This window comes from Spermophilus citellus, assembly GCF_964194105.1.
Source record: "Spermophilus citellus genome assembly, chromosome: 4".
NCBI lineage: Eukaryota > Metazoa > Chordata > Mammalia > Rodentia > Sciuridae > Spermophilus > Spermophilus citellus.
Genome location: NC_138185.1, coordinates 97,965,341 through 97,981,984, shown reverse-complemented (window position 1 = coordinate 97,981,984; position 16,644 = coordinate 97,965,341).

Below are 16,644 nucleotides of genomic sequence, written 5' to 3'. Positions count from 1 at the left end.
CATCCATGCTTCTATGCCTTTGTTCTTATAAGGAGCGATTGCTGCTTTACATTCCTTGGTGCATTGCTCAAAGACCAATTGCTTAACAAGGGGCATGGCTCTATCAGGATCCCCAAAAATCTTTCCAGCGGCATCCACCATCCTTGCTACAAAGTCTGAAAAGGGTTCTGTAGGGCCTTGTATAATCTTGGTCAAATTACCAGATACCTCTCCTCTGTTTGGAAGTGACTTCCATGCCCGAATGCAAATGTTATTAATTTGATCATATACCTCAAGAGGGAATCCTGTCTGTTGATTAGCAAATCTACCTTGCCCCAAAAGCATGTCCTTATCCCAATGAGGATGTCCCGCCGCATGGTTTTGGGCGGCCTGTTCTATTGCGCCCTCTAACACGAATGTTCTCCAGTCCAAATATTTACCTGGGGAAACACAAGCCCGAACAAGGCTAGCCCAATCAGAGGGAGTCATACAGTATCTAGACAGACTCTCCACCTGAGTTAGTGTGAAGGCGGCATCCACCCCATAAGTGCGCACAGACTCCGCCAGGGTCTTCACAATTTTAAAATCTAAAGGCTCATGGAATCTTCCCCTATTATCGTCCTGAAAAACTGGATAAGCAAGACCCATCTCAGCGTGAACAGCCTTCCATGTTTGAGCATGGAAAGCTCTCCCCGAAACACCCCCACCATACGGCGGTGGATCCGGAGGATCACATTTCTTGAGCCCCTGCTTATCTTTGCTCCCTTCTCCTACAGCTAAACTCCCTAGCTGGCGAGACAGCCTCCCAAGCTCCTCCTCCTCATTCTCCTCTTCCTCTGACCCACTTTCACATGGAGGTGTGCGCAGCGCACTGAGATCTGGATACAATCGCCTCTTCCCCTGTTTCACGCTCCGCACACTTCCATCCTCCCGAGATACCTCACTTCCTGCCGTCTCTGATTTCTCCTCATGTAACTGTTCTAGAACTTCCTGTCCTTTAGTAAGTGCGTCATGACATCTGTCCTCTGTGAGGCAACTACGGACTATTCTCCAAAGGGGTATCACCCCGCCCTCTAATATGCCCTGCTCAGAAGCAAAGTCAAGATCTTTGCCTAATTTATCCCAACTAGGTATGGTAAGGCTGCCCGAAAATGCAAACCACGGTGCAGCAATATCTATCTTCTGTAAAAATCTCTGTAAAGTACGATGCTTCACTTCCAGGCCCTTGGAACGTAACAGGCCATCTAGGGCCAGGAGAAGCGGACTTGAAGATGCGGCACCCATGACACAACAACAAAAGAAACACAGAAAACAAAAGACACAGACGACAAAAGAAACACAGAAAACAAAAGTGAAAGTACACATTGCAGCTGCAATAAAATATGAGGCTCTCTCTTTCTTTGTAGAGGAGCTGACCCCGCTTTGGTCGCGGATCCCACTTACTGGGACTATCCCCGCTTTGGTCGCGGGTCCCACTTACCTGGGACTATCCGGTGCACCACCCCTGACGACTGAAAGTTCTGGTTCCCGGGTTTCGGCACCACTTGTCGCGACCCCCTTGCCCGCAAGGAAGACGCAACAACAGGAATCTTCTTTCAGCCGTTTATTCAGGTCCTTGATATTTCTTCTTCTTCCTTACGGATGCCTCTCCCAGCCTTAATAAAGCATCTCAAGCCCCAATGCGAAGCTGCCACGTGGAGCTTTCTCATAGGGTGTTAAAAAACCATGCGCCAACTCTCCCAAATAAGGAGTTGTTTGTTACAGACCACAGCCGAGCCAGCGCCATCTTGTAATGGCGACCACAGTCCGCAGAAATGGCTCACCACAATCATGCCCCTTCAGTCTCTTCTTAGTCTGAATTAGATTGTTAGCCTCTGTTGGTCTTTCATAATATCATGAGTTTCAGTGGACATGAGATTTTTGTAGAATGCACCTTAAGTCTGAATCTGGCTGTTCAGATCAGACTCAGGTTATGTATTTTGGTCAGAAATATGACATAAGTAATGCTGCCTTTTTTTCAATGTATCACATTAGGAGGTACACAATGTTGATTTGTCCTGTCTCAGGGCACACTGATTGTGTGGTTAAGTTGCAGTCTGCTAGCTTCCTCCACCATGAAGCTACGTTTTTTGTGTTTTACATTGTTAACTATTCTTTGGGGAAATTATATGAGAATACTCAACTATTTTAGTTTTAACATGCATTGGTTGTTCTTGTTTGCTAGTTGTAAAATGGTGATTTTCTAGCTTTAATGCTCCCCCACATTTATTAGTTGGCTATTATATTATAATGAGGAGTTTCTCTCTTCCTCTATTATTATTTTCAGTACGGGGCTCATGACTTCTTGTTTTATCCACTGTATTTTAATCCATTTTCATCAATAGCTATTGTTCATTCCATAACATCAGTCTCATAACTGTTACCCAAAACAGCGAGTAGAAGCCTCTTCAAACTGACTCCTAACAATTCTTAGATTTTTTTAACCTTTTTCTCAATTGAAAAAAATTAAAAATTGAAATATTTTCTATCTTTATTGATGTGTTGTCAAATGAGACTTAGGTAATAGTAAAATCATATTATATATATTTAAAGTGTATAATGTATGTTTTGATATATCCATTGAGTAATGATCACCACAATCAAGTCAGTTAACACATCTTTCACATGCACCCCATAGTAATTTTCCCTACACTGTGTTCTAAGATGTTCTAAGCTCACTCATATTTTCTTTCCTTCGACCTCAATTTTAAACTTTCTCCATGGTTCTTTTTCATGAAGAATGAAGTTTAGAAAACAAGATCTAATTATTCTGAATTATTGTTGACTGCTTAGAGACTTTTTAAAGAACAGAAGAAGAATATGTTTGTCATATATTGGGATGTAATACTGCTGTTTTATTATCTGTTGAGAGCCACAGCCAAAGGGGCCCCAGCAAACTTCTAGCTGCCAACTGATTGGCTCTTCTGCGGTGATGCTCATTGGGTTGTTTCCCCGCCCTTTAAGACCACAGAGCTGCTCATTGGGGGACTTTTTTGGCTCCGCCCACGCGACCCAGCCAATCAGCCTCAAGAGCAGGAGGAGTGGGGGAGGTGGAGAGGCTTGTGGGAAGCCCCTGGTGGCAGTTGGGCTCTGAAGGTTTTCCTGAAGAGCTGTGTGGTTTGGCCTGTGTGTTCTAAAAATAAAGTTCATTTCTTTTGACAAGTGACTCCTGAATTGTGTCCAGCCAGACTGTGGCATTTGGTGGCCAGTACGGGGAATGAACCCGAGACCCAGCCAATCTGCCTCAAGCTGGCAGCTATTATCTAATAGGATTAATGGGCTTATACTAATGTAGTTCATAGAATTATTCCATGCCCTACACATTTCCTAATTGTAATTCTCCTACAGTGAGATTCTCAGTTCTCAACAAAATTAATTTATTTTCAAATTTACACAACCTACAGTGCACACAACATAGTATCAGAATGAAGTGACCATATTGCAGTGAAACTAGAATGAGTTTCAGATTGTTTTCAACTCTTCTTATTCTCTTCTTTAAGAACACAAAACAGTAATTAAACTATTGTGCTCCAGAGCTTCTTGGTTTAGTTTATTTCTGTTTTCTCCCTTTGAATTCATCTGTTTCTATTTGTATTCAAATTTAGAACTTTTCCCCCATTATTTTGTACTTTAATACAATTTTATTTTTGAATATGAAAAATTTAATTTTGAAAATGAAAACTTTTAACTTGATTCCAAAAATCAAAACTACTCCCAAAGGAATAAGAAATGCCCAGAGAAGTGTCATTCCACTACATCTTCCACTTGCTCCCATCACACACACACACATTCTCCTTCTCTCTCTCTCTCTCTCTCTCTCTCTCTCTCTCTCTCTCTCCATTTCTCATTTCCCTTTTTGCCATAATATTTAAAACTTTTGAACATTTCTGCTTTAAATTCTTTAATAATATTTTCAGAAATGCTCCTGTTAATACAACCTTATTCATTCTATAAGGTTACATAGTACTCTACCTATGTAGATATAATTTTAAATCAATCTACTTTATTTGGCTATTTTAGAGAAACAGAGTCCATTTTTTATTATAGTAGAAATTAGAAAGGGAGAAAAATATCCCTATGGGGAAAGAAATTTCCCAACATCTGACTAAAGTACATATGTGCCCTTTGACCTAGAAACTTCTAGCAATTTACTCTGAAGGTTCATCTCCGGAAGTATGAAAATAGGCATGCACAAGGCTATATGTGTATTATATACAATTGTAAAATATCAGAAGCTACTAAAATAGTAACAACTCTGTGGTCTTGTTAAATTGTGTTAAATTTTGAATGTTATATGTTATGCTTAACATATATATATGTTAAATTTTACCAAAGGACATTTTATATTTTAGCAAATTATTTTTTCATGTCTTTGCAGTTTTTCTATCAGATATATTTTTGTCTTACCCTTGAATTGTAAGAATATTTATTTTTATATATTATAGGTGGGAGGCATTTTTCTATGGTATATTTTGCAAATAATTTCTTCCCACTTGTCATTAGTCTTTTGGTGTTGCTTATATTTTTCTCCTCATGCAATTTTAAAAAAGTATTTCTCTAGTCCAATTTATCTGTATTTCATTGCTTCTGAGTTGGAAACAGAAACTTTTCCCTTAGCCCCAAGTTATCAAAAATATACCCATGTTGTATTCTGCTACCTAACTGATTTCATTATTTTTTGCATTTGTATATCTGATCCACCTGAATCATAATCTATGTGAGAAATGGATGTAACTTTAACATTTTCCAAATGGCTTCCAAATACCCCCACACTGTTGAAACCTTGACTTTGCCTCAGTGATTTGAAATACCACCACCATCGGGTACTACATTTTCACATGTACATGGATTGATTTTTAGATTTTCCTTATAATTTACTGGTTGATTCTCTACCAATGTGATAGAGCCACAATTTTGTTTATGGAGACTTTATGTTATGTCTTCATATCTGTTTGGGCTAGTGTTAGCTCAGCTCAGTTTTCTTTTTCAGTATTTTCATGTTTGCATACTCATTTTTCAAAATTCTCAACTGCCATAACTCCAAAACAAAGACTTTTTCTGGGATTCTATGAAATGGATAAATTAACTTATGGAGAATTGACATCTTTATAATGTTGTCCTATAAGATAACAAGGAATATTTTTTCCTATTTATGAGTATGTTACATAAGGGTTTCATATTTCTTGTTAAGTTTATTGGTAAGATTTTTAAATTTTTTAAATTTTTTTTAGTTGTAGATAGACACAACACCTTTATTTTATTGATTGATTGATTGATATGTGGTGCTGAGGATCAAGCCCAGTGCCTCTCACATGCTAGACAAATGCTCTGACACTGAGCCACAATCCCAGACCAAGATTTTTATATTTTTGTTTCAGTTGTCAGTAGTGTTTTCTTATGTCTTATAATGGCTTATTATTTGTGATGAAAATGCAATATCTCAATGACTTTTTTACACATGTATGTTTTTCTGTTATTTTATATTGTTTCTGCTATTTTATATTATTCTTATATTTTGCTCACTTTCTTAATTTTCTTAATATTTATGATAGTTTTGGCATTGATTTTGTAGTGTTTTCCAGATTTACTAGAACATTCTCTTCAGATAGGGATAGATGTATTTCGTTGTTCCCAATGTAGTAGTTTTCTTTTATCTAATTGAACTGACTTAATGTTTTGAAGGTTATTTAAAATTAGGAATCAGTGTTGAAACTTGTGAAGACTTTTATCAATGGAAATAATCAGATAATTTTTCTCCATAGGAATATTATTAATTTACTATTGTTGAACCATTCTTATATTTATAAAATTGAATTGTAAGTTTTATGTGTTTTGAAGTAGTTTATTTGGCATTAGGATTAGGTGATCTCCCACCCACGTCCCATGCAGGTGGTGGGAATGGTGTTCCCCTCTGTGGAATGGGATGGCTGAGAAATAAAGGCTAAGAGAAATAAAACAGTGAAAAAAAACACAGAACACAAGACAGTAGTTTCAAAGCCAGGACAGGATGGGCAAGCTGATCAGATGGATTGAGCTTCAAGACAAAATGGAGCCCGGAGCCCGTGCCTGCTTTATTTATATCAGGAAACATCAAAGAGATCCTATAGAATGTTCTTCTCTAAAAAACATTAAAGGTGGGTTGTTCAGTTCCTAACGGATTAGGCCCATCTTTGGAGCTACTATGAGGAACCTTCCTAGCAGAGCAAAGGGAAAGGTCACATGCATTGGGTGACCTATTCCTGTGGGAGAGCCACAGAAATTTCCAAATGCCAGGACTATCTCTGCCTGACTACCGCGAGAGAAGATCCTCATGTATTTCACAGATGGCTTGCCACAGTGATCTTTATATGTGTGGTATGATTCCTCTCAAGGCATCTGAACTTTGTGTGTGTATAAGTTTCTTAATAATTTTCTCCTTTTTTCCTATGGAAAATGGACTCCTTTGCCATTCTGTGCCTAATCGGGTCAACTTCAGTATTAAAGTATATTTTCCCAAGAAATTGTCCATTTCATCGACATTCCAAAGTTTTTGAGTGCTGATGTGCTAAGTTGTCTCCTATGACATCTTTTTCCTATGAATTAATAGTATCATACATTTCATATACTCTCCTTTTCCCTGATTAAGTGAACATTTTATTAATCACCAGAGTTTTGATTCATTAATTACATCCATTGTTTTTGTATATTCTATATAATTAAATTCTGCTTTAAACTTCATTTACCTTGTTATTTCTTTTGATATTTTTGTTGTTGTTCCATAAAGCCTTTTGAAAGGGAATTCAGGTGTTTTGGTTATTGTTGCATTTTCATTTATATCAATACATGTTTATATGGATATGCTTCTAGTATGCTCCAACTCTAAATCTTAAACCGAGACAGTCTAAAGTCAAGGGGATGATAAGCATGATTTTATCAGGTATATTCCCCTAGCTTGTACCACAACTGAGATTTCAAAGGTCATTCTACCATCCTATCAAGCCAGCTGTCCTAGGGAAATGAGGAACATAGCAAATAAATACAGTAAAGTAAATATATAGTAAGTAAGTACAGCAAATTCCATAAAGAAGGGACCCACTGCCATACCTCATCTGTTGTGAAGTGAGCTGCTTGATCAGAGGCAATACTATGTGGAATACTGTGGCATTGGATGAGTTATTCCCTGGTGCGGAGAAAAGTGGCTATCGCAGAAGCATTATGGACAGGGAAGGCAACTTTATAACCAGAGGTTCTACCACAGGAAGAACTGAGTGCTGCCCCTTCCAAGATAGAAAGAGTTCATTGTAATCAACTTGCCACCAAGTAGCTGGCTGATCATCCTGAAATGCCATATCTAGGCCTCAGTGTTGGTCTATGCTACTGGCATGTTGAGAACTCTGCAGTGTCTATAGTCAGGCTGATGTTAGTAAATGAACGTTCTTATTGCTGAGCCCCTGTATGACTTCCATGCCTACGACTATGGACACTTTGTTCATGAGCCAAATGGGCAATGACAGTGGTAGTTGGAGAAACAGGCTCAGTGGTAGCCATAGAATGAGTAGTCTATCTGCCTAATCATTAATATTCTCCCCTGTTAGACCATCTGCTGGTGAACACTCACAAGGGACGTGTGTGTGTGTGTGTGTGTGTGTGTGTGTGTGTGTGATGTATCTTCACATTCTGTGCACACAGTGAGAGATCTATCTACCACCTTTCCCCCAGATCACCTTTTCAATAATATTCCAATTATGTTCCCTTGAAGTAACTGACTGTCCAGTCATTTAGGGATCCTCATGCTCTGAGTCAATAGGCAAAAGATGGCAATTGATATAATGACTGAAGTGTTTAATTCTGACTATCAAGGGAAATCTGGGCTATTCCACAGTGGAAGTAAGGAAAAATATATCTGGCAGACATGAGATGCCTTGGGCCTCGCTTAGTGTATTGTGTCCTCTGATTAAAGCCAATGGAAGACTCTAGCAATCCAATTCAGGCTGGATAGCTCATAACCAGTGCCTTTCAGGAACAGGTCTTTGAGTCATCCCATTAGGCAAAGAACCATAAAAAGTTGAAATTCTTGATGAGTCAATACGAAATGATTAGTGGAAGAAGGTCCTTAAACATGTCAGCTGCAACCCCATGGCCAGAACTGAATAATTATAAATGTTTGCTCTTTATTTTAGTATAAGCATGTTTTGTATATATACAAATATTTTTGTTTTCTTCCCTCTACTATCCTCTGATATAAAATGTGCTGATGATAGTCATTTTACATCTCACTCTTTAAATTACAAGACAGCAAGGTATAAGAACGCATATCACCCCAAATCTGCATTCCCAGAATTGGGGAAATGTTAGCATATTTTTTGTTGTATTTAGGTTAGTTGCATCATGTTAAGTAGAAATATGATTTTGTTATGGTCTTTATTTGGAGACAAAGTATAGTTTAAGGAGATATGTATGGTGTCACATTGACAAAGGGTGAACTATAGTGGCATTTTTATATGTCAATTTGGCTAGGCTACAGTCCGCAATTATTCCATCAAACACTGATTTAGATGGTATCATGAAGGGATTTTTGCAGACATAATTAAGGTCTCTGATCTGGCGACTTTAAATTGGAAAGATTATCCTCAGTAGACCTAATTTAATCAATTGGAAAGACTTAAAAGCAAGAATGAGGCAAGAGAGAATGTGTGTTCCAGCCAGCTTCTGATCATCTCTTCCTGATGACTTCCCTGATGACAGGCTTTGGACTTGCTTAGCCAGCCCTCACATTAGGGATGCAATTACATATCTGTATCCATCATCTATATCCATATGTCTCCTACTGATTCTGCTTCTCTAGTTTTGCTCCCGGTGAATATAAAAGCATGAATTATCACACATATGGAGTGTGATAATCCTAGCAGCAAGTTAGGAGGGTCACAAAACAGACTGTGCTTCCTCGCATAGACAATACCCAGGAATCAGGAAGAAGAATGGGTTCACATGAGGAGAGAGCCTACAGATTGGGAGAAAATCTTGATCACATGCACCTCTGATAAAGCATTAAACTATAGGATATCTAAAGAACTCAAAAAAACTTAACACCAAAAAAATAAAAAGAGGGGGACCCAATGAGGAGGCAGCACTTTCAATACCTCCACAGTAACGGGATCAGAGAGACCCATTAATACACCTACATGCTACCTGATGAGAAAATTCTAGCAAAATTCCGCTGAAAGGAGACCTGCTGGGAATTAGTAAGTTTATTGGAGGTGTCAGTTTGTCCCAGATGAGTGAATCTCGGCCACGCAGCACAAGGGCCCAGTCCCACCGGCCGCCACCAAAAGGCCGCTGCTCGCCCCCGCAGCGAATGTTCCAATGGCTGCTGCCTGCCCCAGCCCCTGCCACCTGGCTCTGTGAACCGCCCCTGGCAGTTCGGCGCTGCAAAAGACCCCCCCCTCGGGTGAACAGCTCCCGCTCGCCCCGGATCAGCGAACAGCCCCGCCCAACCAGCGAAAGGCCCCGATCAACCGGCGCTCAGGAGGCAACGTGAAGGGACTCTAACCAAGCCTTTATGAAATAGCGAACTGGGAGCTAAAACCAGAGATTGAGTCAGACCAGAGACAAGCCAGTCCCACCCCTCCCTTCGGATACTCCGGCAAGGAGCCAGGGGCCCACCATAGCAGAGAGGGGAAGTCACCAGAGTTCGGCCAATGAGATTCCTTCCCAGCGGAATCTACTTTAGCAGGTGTGTGACTCCCACCCACACCAGATACAAACAACCAGGAAACTTCAAAAATCTCTCCGTGGGCGTGACCGTAAGGGCCAAGGGACTCCTGACCCCCAACTCCCCCTACCGCCAGTGACGTGGGTGTGACTGTAGGGGCGGAGGGAAGCAGAGAAGACTCCCCACCCCCAACTCCCCCAACCGCCAACGGAGAGGGTGTGACGGTAGGGGCGGAGGGAAACAGAGGGCACTCCTGACCCCCAACTCCTCCTACCGCCAGCGGAGTGGTCGTGATTGTAGGGGCTGAGGGAAGCAGAGGGGATTCTCGACCCCCAACTCACATTACCACCAGTGGCGACACCCAAGGTCTTAGCCGCCAGCTTCCCAGGGCGTGCCCACCAAAGGGGTCCGGAAAAATTAAACTATTGACTCCCAGACCACAGCTCCACAGCACTGGGGCTTAGATGAATGATAGAGAGAGTGCTCAGTCGTTCGAGAAATAGGGCATGCAGTGGGTCTGAAAGTGTAACCAGGTCCTTGGGGAACCGCCTCTGGTGAGCAGGACCTGGCAGGCTGACAGGAGGAAGGGGAGGAGGGGCCGGAGAAGTGAAAAGGCTCCAGACTAACAGGATTGAGAGATTCCCAGGAGCCGCCTTACAGGGATTGCTGTCAACACATAGAGGGCAAAACTCAGCTTGGAGGGCACAGCTCTGCCTACGGGAAGAGAAGAAAATGGATCTCTAAGACCTAATTTAATTTCTTATTTTATTTTATTTTTTCTCTCCCCTTTTCCTTCTTTCTTTCCCCTTTCAAGTTTTATTGTTCTTTCCATTCTCCTCTATGCTATCTATCTCCCTCTCCTTCTTTCTTTTTAAGAGCACCTACCTTCCCCTTCCCCCCAACTTTCATCCCAAGCATTACGTCCTCCATTACATGTAATTGTCTAAATGCAAATAGGTGAATGTTTCGAGGCTGTCTATAGGGCTCCTAAATACCTAGCTACTACCAACACCCTAATCTAATCGACGGTTAGTATCCCCCTTCAGTAGAGCAACCTTCTAAAGTAGCCAAGACATACTAACCCTTATACCTTCATAGCACCTAACCTAAACATAAAGTCCTAAGAACAAACAACAAATCACTATATGCATACAGAATCCGGAAGCCCTTTATAAATTGAATGAATCAGCTTTAAAGTACATTAAAGCCCAACATCTCTAGGAATAATCTCCCACCATAAAGGAGAGACAACAGAGATATACAAAGCCAAAACAAATTTATAGGAGAAAGCAAAAACACAGCAGTCAAACAGAGATGGAAAATAACGTGAACATCATGAAAAAACAAGGGAAAAAAGGAGTACAAACAATGCAGGACAACTTAACTCTACAGGAGGACATAGAAGCATCAGAAGCATGGATAGGGAAAGAACTCAAGGCATACCTAATTCAGATGGAAAGGAATATTAGAGAAGACATGAGACAGCAAGTCCAAGCAATAAAAGTATATTTTGAAAATGAATTAAACAAACAAATTCAAATGGCAAAGAACGAGCTTTACCAGGAGATAGAGATCTTAAAAAAAAATCAAACAATAATCCTAGAACTGCAGGAAAATATAAACCAAATTAAAAATTCAAACGAGAATATTACAAACAGACTAGATCAAGTAGAAGTCAGAACATCAGATAATGAAGATAAAGTTTATCAACTTGAAAAGAATATAGTCAACACAGAAAAGATGCTTAAATCCCACGAGTAATCTATTCAAGAGATATGGGATGTCATAAAAAAAACAAATTTGAGAGTCATCAGGATAGAAGAAGGCATTGAGATTCAAACCAAATGAATGGACAACATATTAAATGAAATAATTCTAGAAAACTTCCCGGAGATGAAAGATGGAATGGGTTGCCAAATCCTGGAAGCCTACAGGACCCCAAACATTCAAAACCATAATAGACCAACTCCAAGACATATAATTATGAAGATGGCCAACATACAGAACAAGGAGAGAATATTAAAAGCTACGAGAGAATGGAGGCAGATTACATTCAGGGGTAAACAATTAGGTTAACGACTGATTTTTCACCACAGACTTTGAAAGCCAGAAGATCCTGGAACAATGTATTTCAAACACTGAAAAATAATGGATTCCAACCAAGAATACTGTATCCAGCAAAATTAAGCTTCAGATTGACAATGAAATTAAAATCTTTCACGATAAACAAAAACTAAAAGAATTCGTAGCCAGAAAACCAGCACTACAAAGCATTTTGAGCAAAATACTACAAGAAGAGGAATTGAAAAATAGTGCACAAAACTAACAGCAGGAGGTATCTCAGTAAAGGGGGGGGAGATAACCAAAAAGTAAAAACTAGCCAAACTAAAATAAATAAATAAATAAATAAACATGACTGGAAGTACAAATCATATTTCAATTGTAACATTAAATGTTAATGGCCTAAACTCACCAATCAAGAGACATAAGCTAGTAACCTGGATCAAAAAAAAAAAAAAAAAAAAAAAACGAATCCAACAATATGCTGCCTTCAGGAGACTCATATTATAGGAAAAGACATACACAGGCTGAAGGTAAAAGGTTGGGAAAAATCATACCACTCACATGGCCCTCGGAAGCAAGCAGGAGTGGCCATACTCATATTGAATAAAATCAACTTCAAACCTAAGTTAATCAAAAGGGATAAAGAAGGACACTATATACTGTTAAAAGGAACCATCCACCAACAAGACATAACAATCATCAATTTGTATGCACCAAACAATGGTGCGGCAATGTTCATGAAACAAACTCTCCTCAAGTTCAAGAGTCAAATAGACCACAACACAATAATTATGGGTGACTTCAACACACCGCTCTCGCCATTAGACAGATCCTCCAGACAAAAGCTGAATAAAGAAACTAGAGAACTCTATAACACAATCAATAACCTAGACTTAACCGACATATGTAGAATATATCAACCATCATCAAGTGGATACACGTTCTTCTCAGCAGCACATGGATCTTACTCAAAGGTACTAGATCATATATTATGCCATAGGGCAACTCTTAATAAATATAAAGGTGTGGAGATAATACCATGCACCATATCTGATCATAAAGGAATGAAACTGGAAATCAATGATAAAAGAAGGAAGGAAAAATCCTACATCACATGGAAAATAAACAATATGTTACTGAATGATCAATGGGTTACAGAAGACATAAAGGAGGAAATCAAAAAATTCTTAGAGATAAACGACAATACAGACAAAACATATCGGAATCTATGGGACACAATGAAAGCAGTTTTAAGAGGGAAATTCATTTCCTGGAATTCAATTTCAAAAAAAGAAAAAAACAACAAATAAATGAACTCACACTACATCTCAAGACCCTAGAAAAGGAAGAGCAAAACAACAGCAAATATAACAGAAGACAAGAAATAATTAAAATCAGAGCGGAAATCAATGAAATTGAAACAAAAAAATTGAAAAAATTGATAAAACTAAAAGTTGGTTCTTTGAAAAAATAAATAAGATCGACAAACCCTTAGCCATGCTAATGAAGAGAAGAAGAGAGAAAACTCAAATTACTAACATATGGGATAAAAAAGACAATATCACAACAGACACTACAGAAATACAGAAGATAATTAGAAAGTATTTTGAAACCCTATATTCTAATAAAATAGAAGACAGTGAAGATATTGATAAATTTCTTAAGTCATATGATCTGCCCAGATTGAGTCAGGAAGACACACACAATTTAAACAGACCAATAACAAAGGAAGAAATTGAAGAAGCCATCAAAAGACTACCAACCAAGAAAAGCCCTGGAACGGATGCGTATACAGCGGAGTTTTACAAAACCTTCAAAGAAGAATTAATACCAATACTTTTCAAGCTATTTCAAGAAATAGAAAAAGAAGGAGCTCTTCCAAACTCATTCTATGAGGCCAACATCACCCTGATCCCAATACCAGACAAAGACACAGCAAAGAAAGAAAACTACAGACCAATATCTCTAATGAACATAGATGCAAAAATTCTCAATAAAATCCTGGCGAATTGAATACAAAAGCATATCACAAAAATTGTTCACCATGATCAAGTAGGATTCATCCCTGGGATGCAAGGCTGGTTCAATATACGGAAATCAATAAATGTTATTCACCACATCAATAGACTTAAAGATAAGAACCATATGATCGTCTCGATAGATGCAGAAAAAGCATTCTACAAAGTACAGCATCCCTTTATGTTCAAAACACTAGAAAAACTAGGGATAACAGGAACTTACCTCAACATTGTAAAAGCTATATATGCTAAGCCTCAGACTAGCATCATTCTAAATGGAGAAAAACTAAAGGCATTCCCTCTAAAATCTGGAACAAGACAAGGATGCCCTCTCTCACCACTTCTATTCAATTTAGTCCTTGAAATACTAGCCAGAGCAATTAGACAGACAAATGAAATTAAAGGCATAAAAATAGGAAAAGAACTTAAATATCACTATTTGTGGATGACATGATCCTACACCTAGAAGACCCAAAAGAGTCTACAAAGAAACTACTAGAACTAATAAATGAACTCAGCAAAGTGGCAGGATTTAAAATCAACATGCATAAATCAAAGGCATTCCTGTATATCAGCAACAAAACTTCTGAAATGGAAATGAGGAAAACCACCCCATTCACAATATCCTCAAAAAAATAAAATAAAATACTTGGGAATTAACCTAACAAAAGAGGTGAAAGATTTATACAATGAAAACTACAGAACCCTAAAGAGAGAGATAGAAGATCTTAGAAGATGGAAAAATGTACCCTGTTCATGGATAGGCAGAACCAACATCATCTAATGGCGATATTACCCAAAGTTCTCTACAGGTTCAACGCAATGCCAATCAAAATCCCAACGGCATTTCTTGTAGAAATAGATAAAGCTATCATGAAATTCATATGGAAAAAAAAAGACCCAGAATAGCAAAAGCAATTCTAAGCAGGAAGTGTGAATCTGGAGGTATAGCGATACCAGAGTTCAAACTGTACTACAAAGCAATAGTAACAAAAACAGCGTGATACTGGTACCAAAACAGGCAGGTGGACCAGTGGTACAGAATAGAGGACACAGAGACCAATCCACAAAATTACAACTTTCTTATATTTGATAAAGGGGCTAAAAGCATGCAATGGAGGAAGGATAGCATCTTCAACAAATGGTGCTGGGAAAACTGGAAATCCATATGCAACAAAATTAAGCTGAACCCCTTTCTCTCGCCATGCACAAAAGTTAACTCAATATGGATCAAAGAGCTAGATATCAAATCAGAGACACTGCGTCTGATAGAAGAAAAATTTGGCTCCGATCTACATATTGTGGGTTCGGGCTCCAAATTCCTTAATAGGACACCCATAGCACAAGAGTTAACAACAAGAATAAACAAATGGGACTTACTTAAACTAAAAAGTTTTTTCCCAGCAAGAGAAACAATAAGAGAGGTAAATAGGGAACCTACATCCTGGGAACAGATTTTTACTCCTCACACTTCAGATAGAGCCCTAATATCCAGAATATACAAAGAACTCAAAAAATTAAACAATAAGATGACAAATAACCCAATCAACAAATGGGCCAAGGACCTGAACAGACACTTCTCAGAGGACGACATACAATCAATCAATAAGTACATGAAAAAATGCTCACCATCTCTAGCAGTAAGAGAAATGCAAATCAAAACCACGCTAAGATACCATCTCACTCCAGTAAGATTGGCAGCCATTATGAAGTCAAACAACAATAAGTGCTGGCGAGGATGTGGGGAAAAGGGTACACTTGCACATTGCTGGTGGGACTGCAAATTGGTGTGACCAATATGGAAAGCAGTATGGAGATTCATGGGAAAGCTGGGAATGGAACCACCATTTGACCCTGCTATTGCCCTTCTCGGACTATTCCCTGAGGACCTTAAAAGAGCATATTATAGGGATACTGCCACATCAATGATCATAGCAGCACAATTCACAATAGCTAGACTCTGGAATCAACCTAGGTGCCCTTCAATAGATGAATGGATAAAAAAATGTGGCATTTATACACAATGGAGTATTACACAGCACTAAAAAACGACAAAATCACGGAATTTGCAGGGAAATGGATGGCATTAGAGCAGATTATGCTAAGTGAAGCTAGCCAATCCCTAAAAAACAAATGCCAAATGTCTTCTTTGATATAAGGAGAATAACTAAGAACAGAGTAGGGAAGAAGAGCATGAGAAGATGACTAACATTAAACAGGGATGAGAGGTGGGAGGGACAGGGAGAGAGAAGGGAAATTGCTTGGAAATGGAAGGAGACCCTTAGGGTTATACAAAATTACATACAAGAGGAAATGAGGGGAAAGGGAAAAATAATACAAGGGGGAGAAATGAATTACAGTAGAGGGGGTAGAGAGAGAAGAGGGGAGGGGAGGGGAGGGGAGGGGGGATAGTAGAGGATAGGAAAGGCAGCAGAATACAACAGACATGAGTATGTCAATAAGTAAATCAGTGGAAGTGTAACTGATGTGACTCTGCAATCTGTATACGGGGTAAAAATGGGAGTTCATAACCCACTTAAATCAAAGTGTGAAATATGATATATCAAGAACTATGTAATGTTTTGAACAACCAAAAAAAATGTGTCTCTTGTTGACAGCAAGCAGATCGTTAATCCCCCTCCCCCTTTTAATTCAGTGTAACAACCTCTGTCATTTATATGGTTGAGTTTATAACAGCCATTTTGCTATTCATTTTCTAAAGGTCTTTTATTTTCTTTATCTATGATTTTCTACTTTTTGGCCTTATTTTTATTTAAAGTTTTATTTCCCTTTATCTCTTTTCTTGTCTTCTAGGACTCTAACTATATACTGCTGGTTTATGTTATAGTGTTA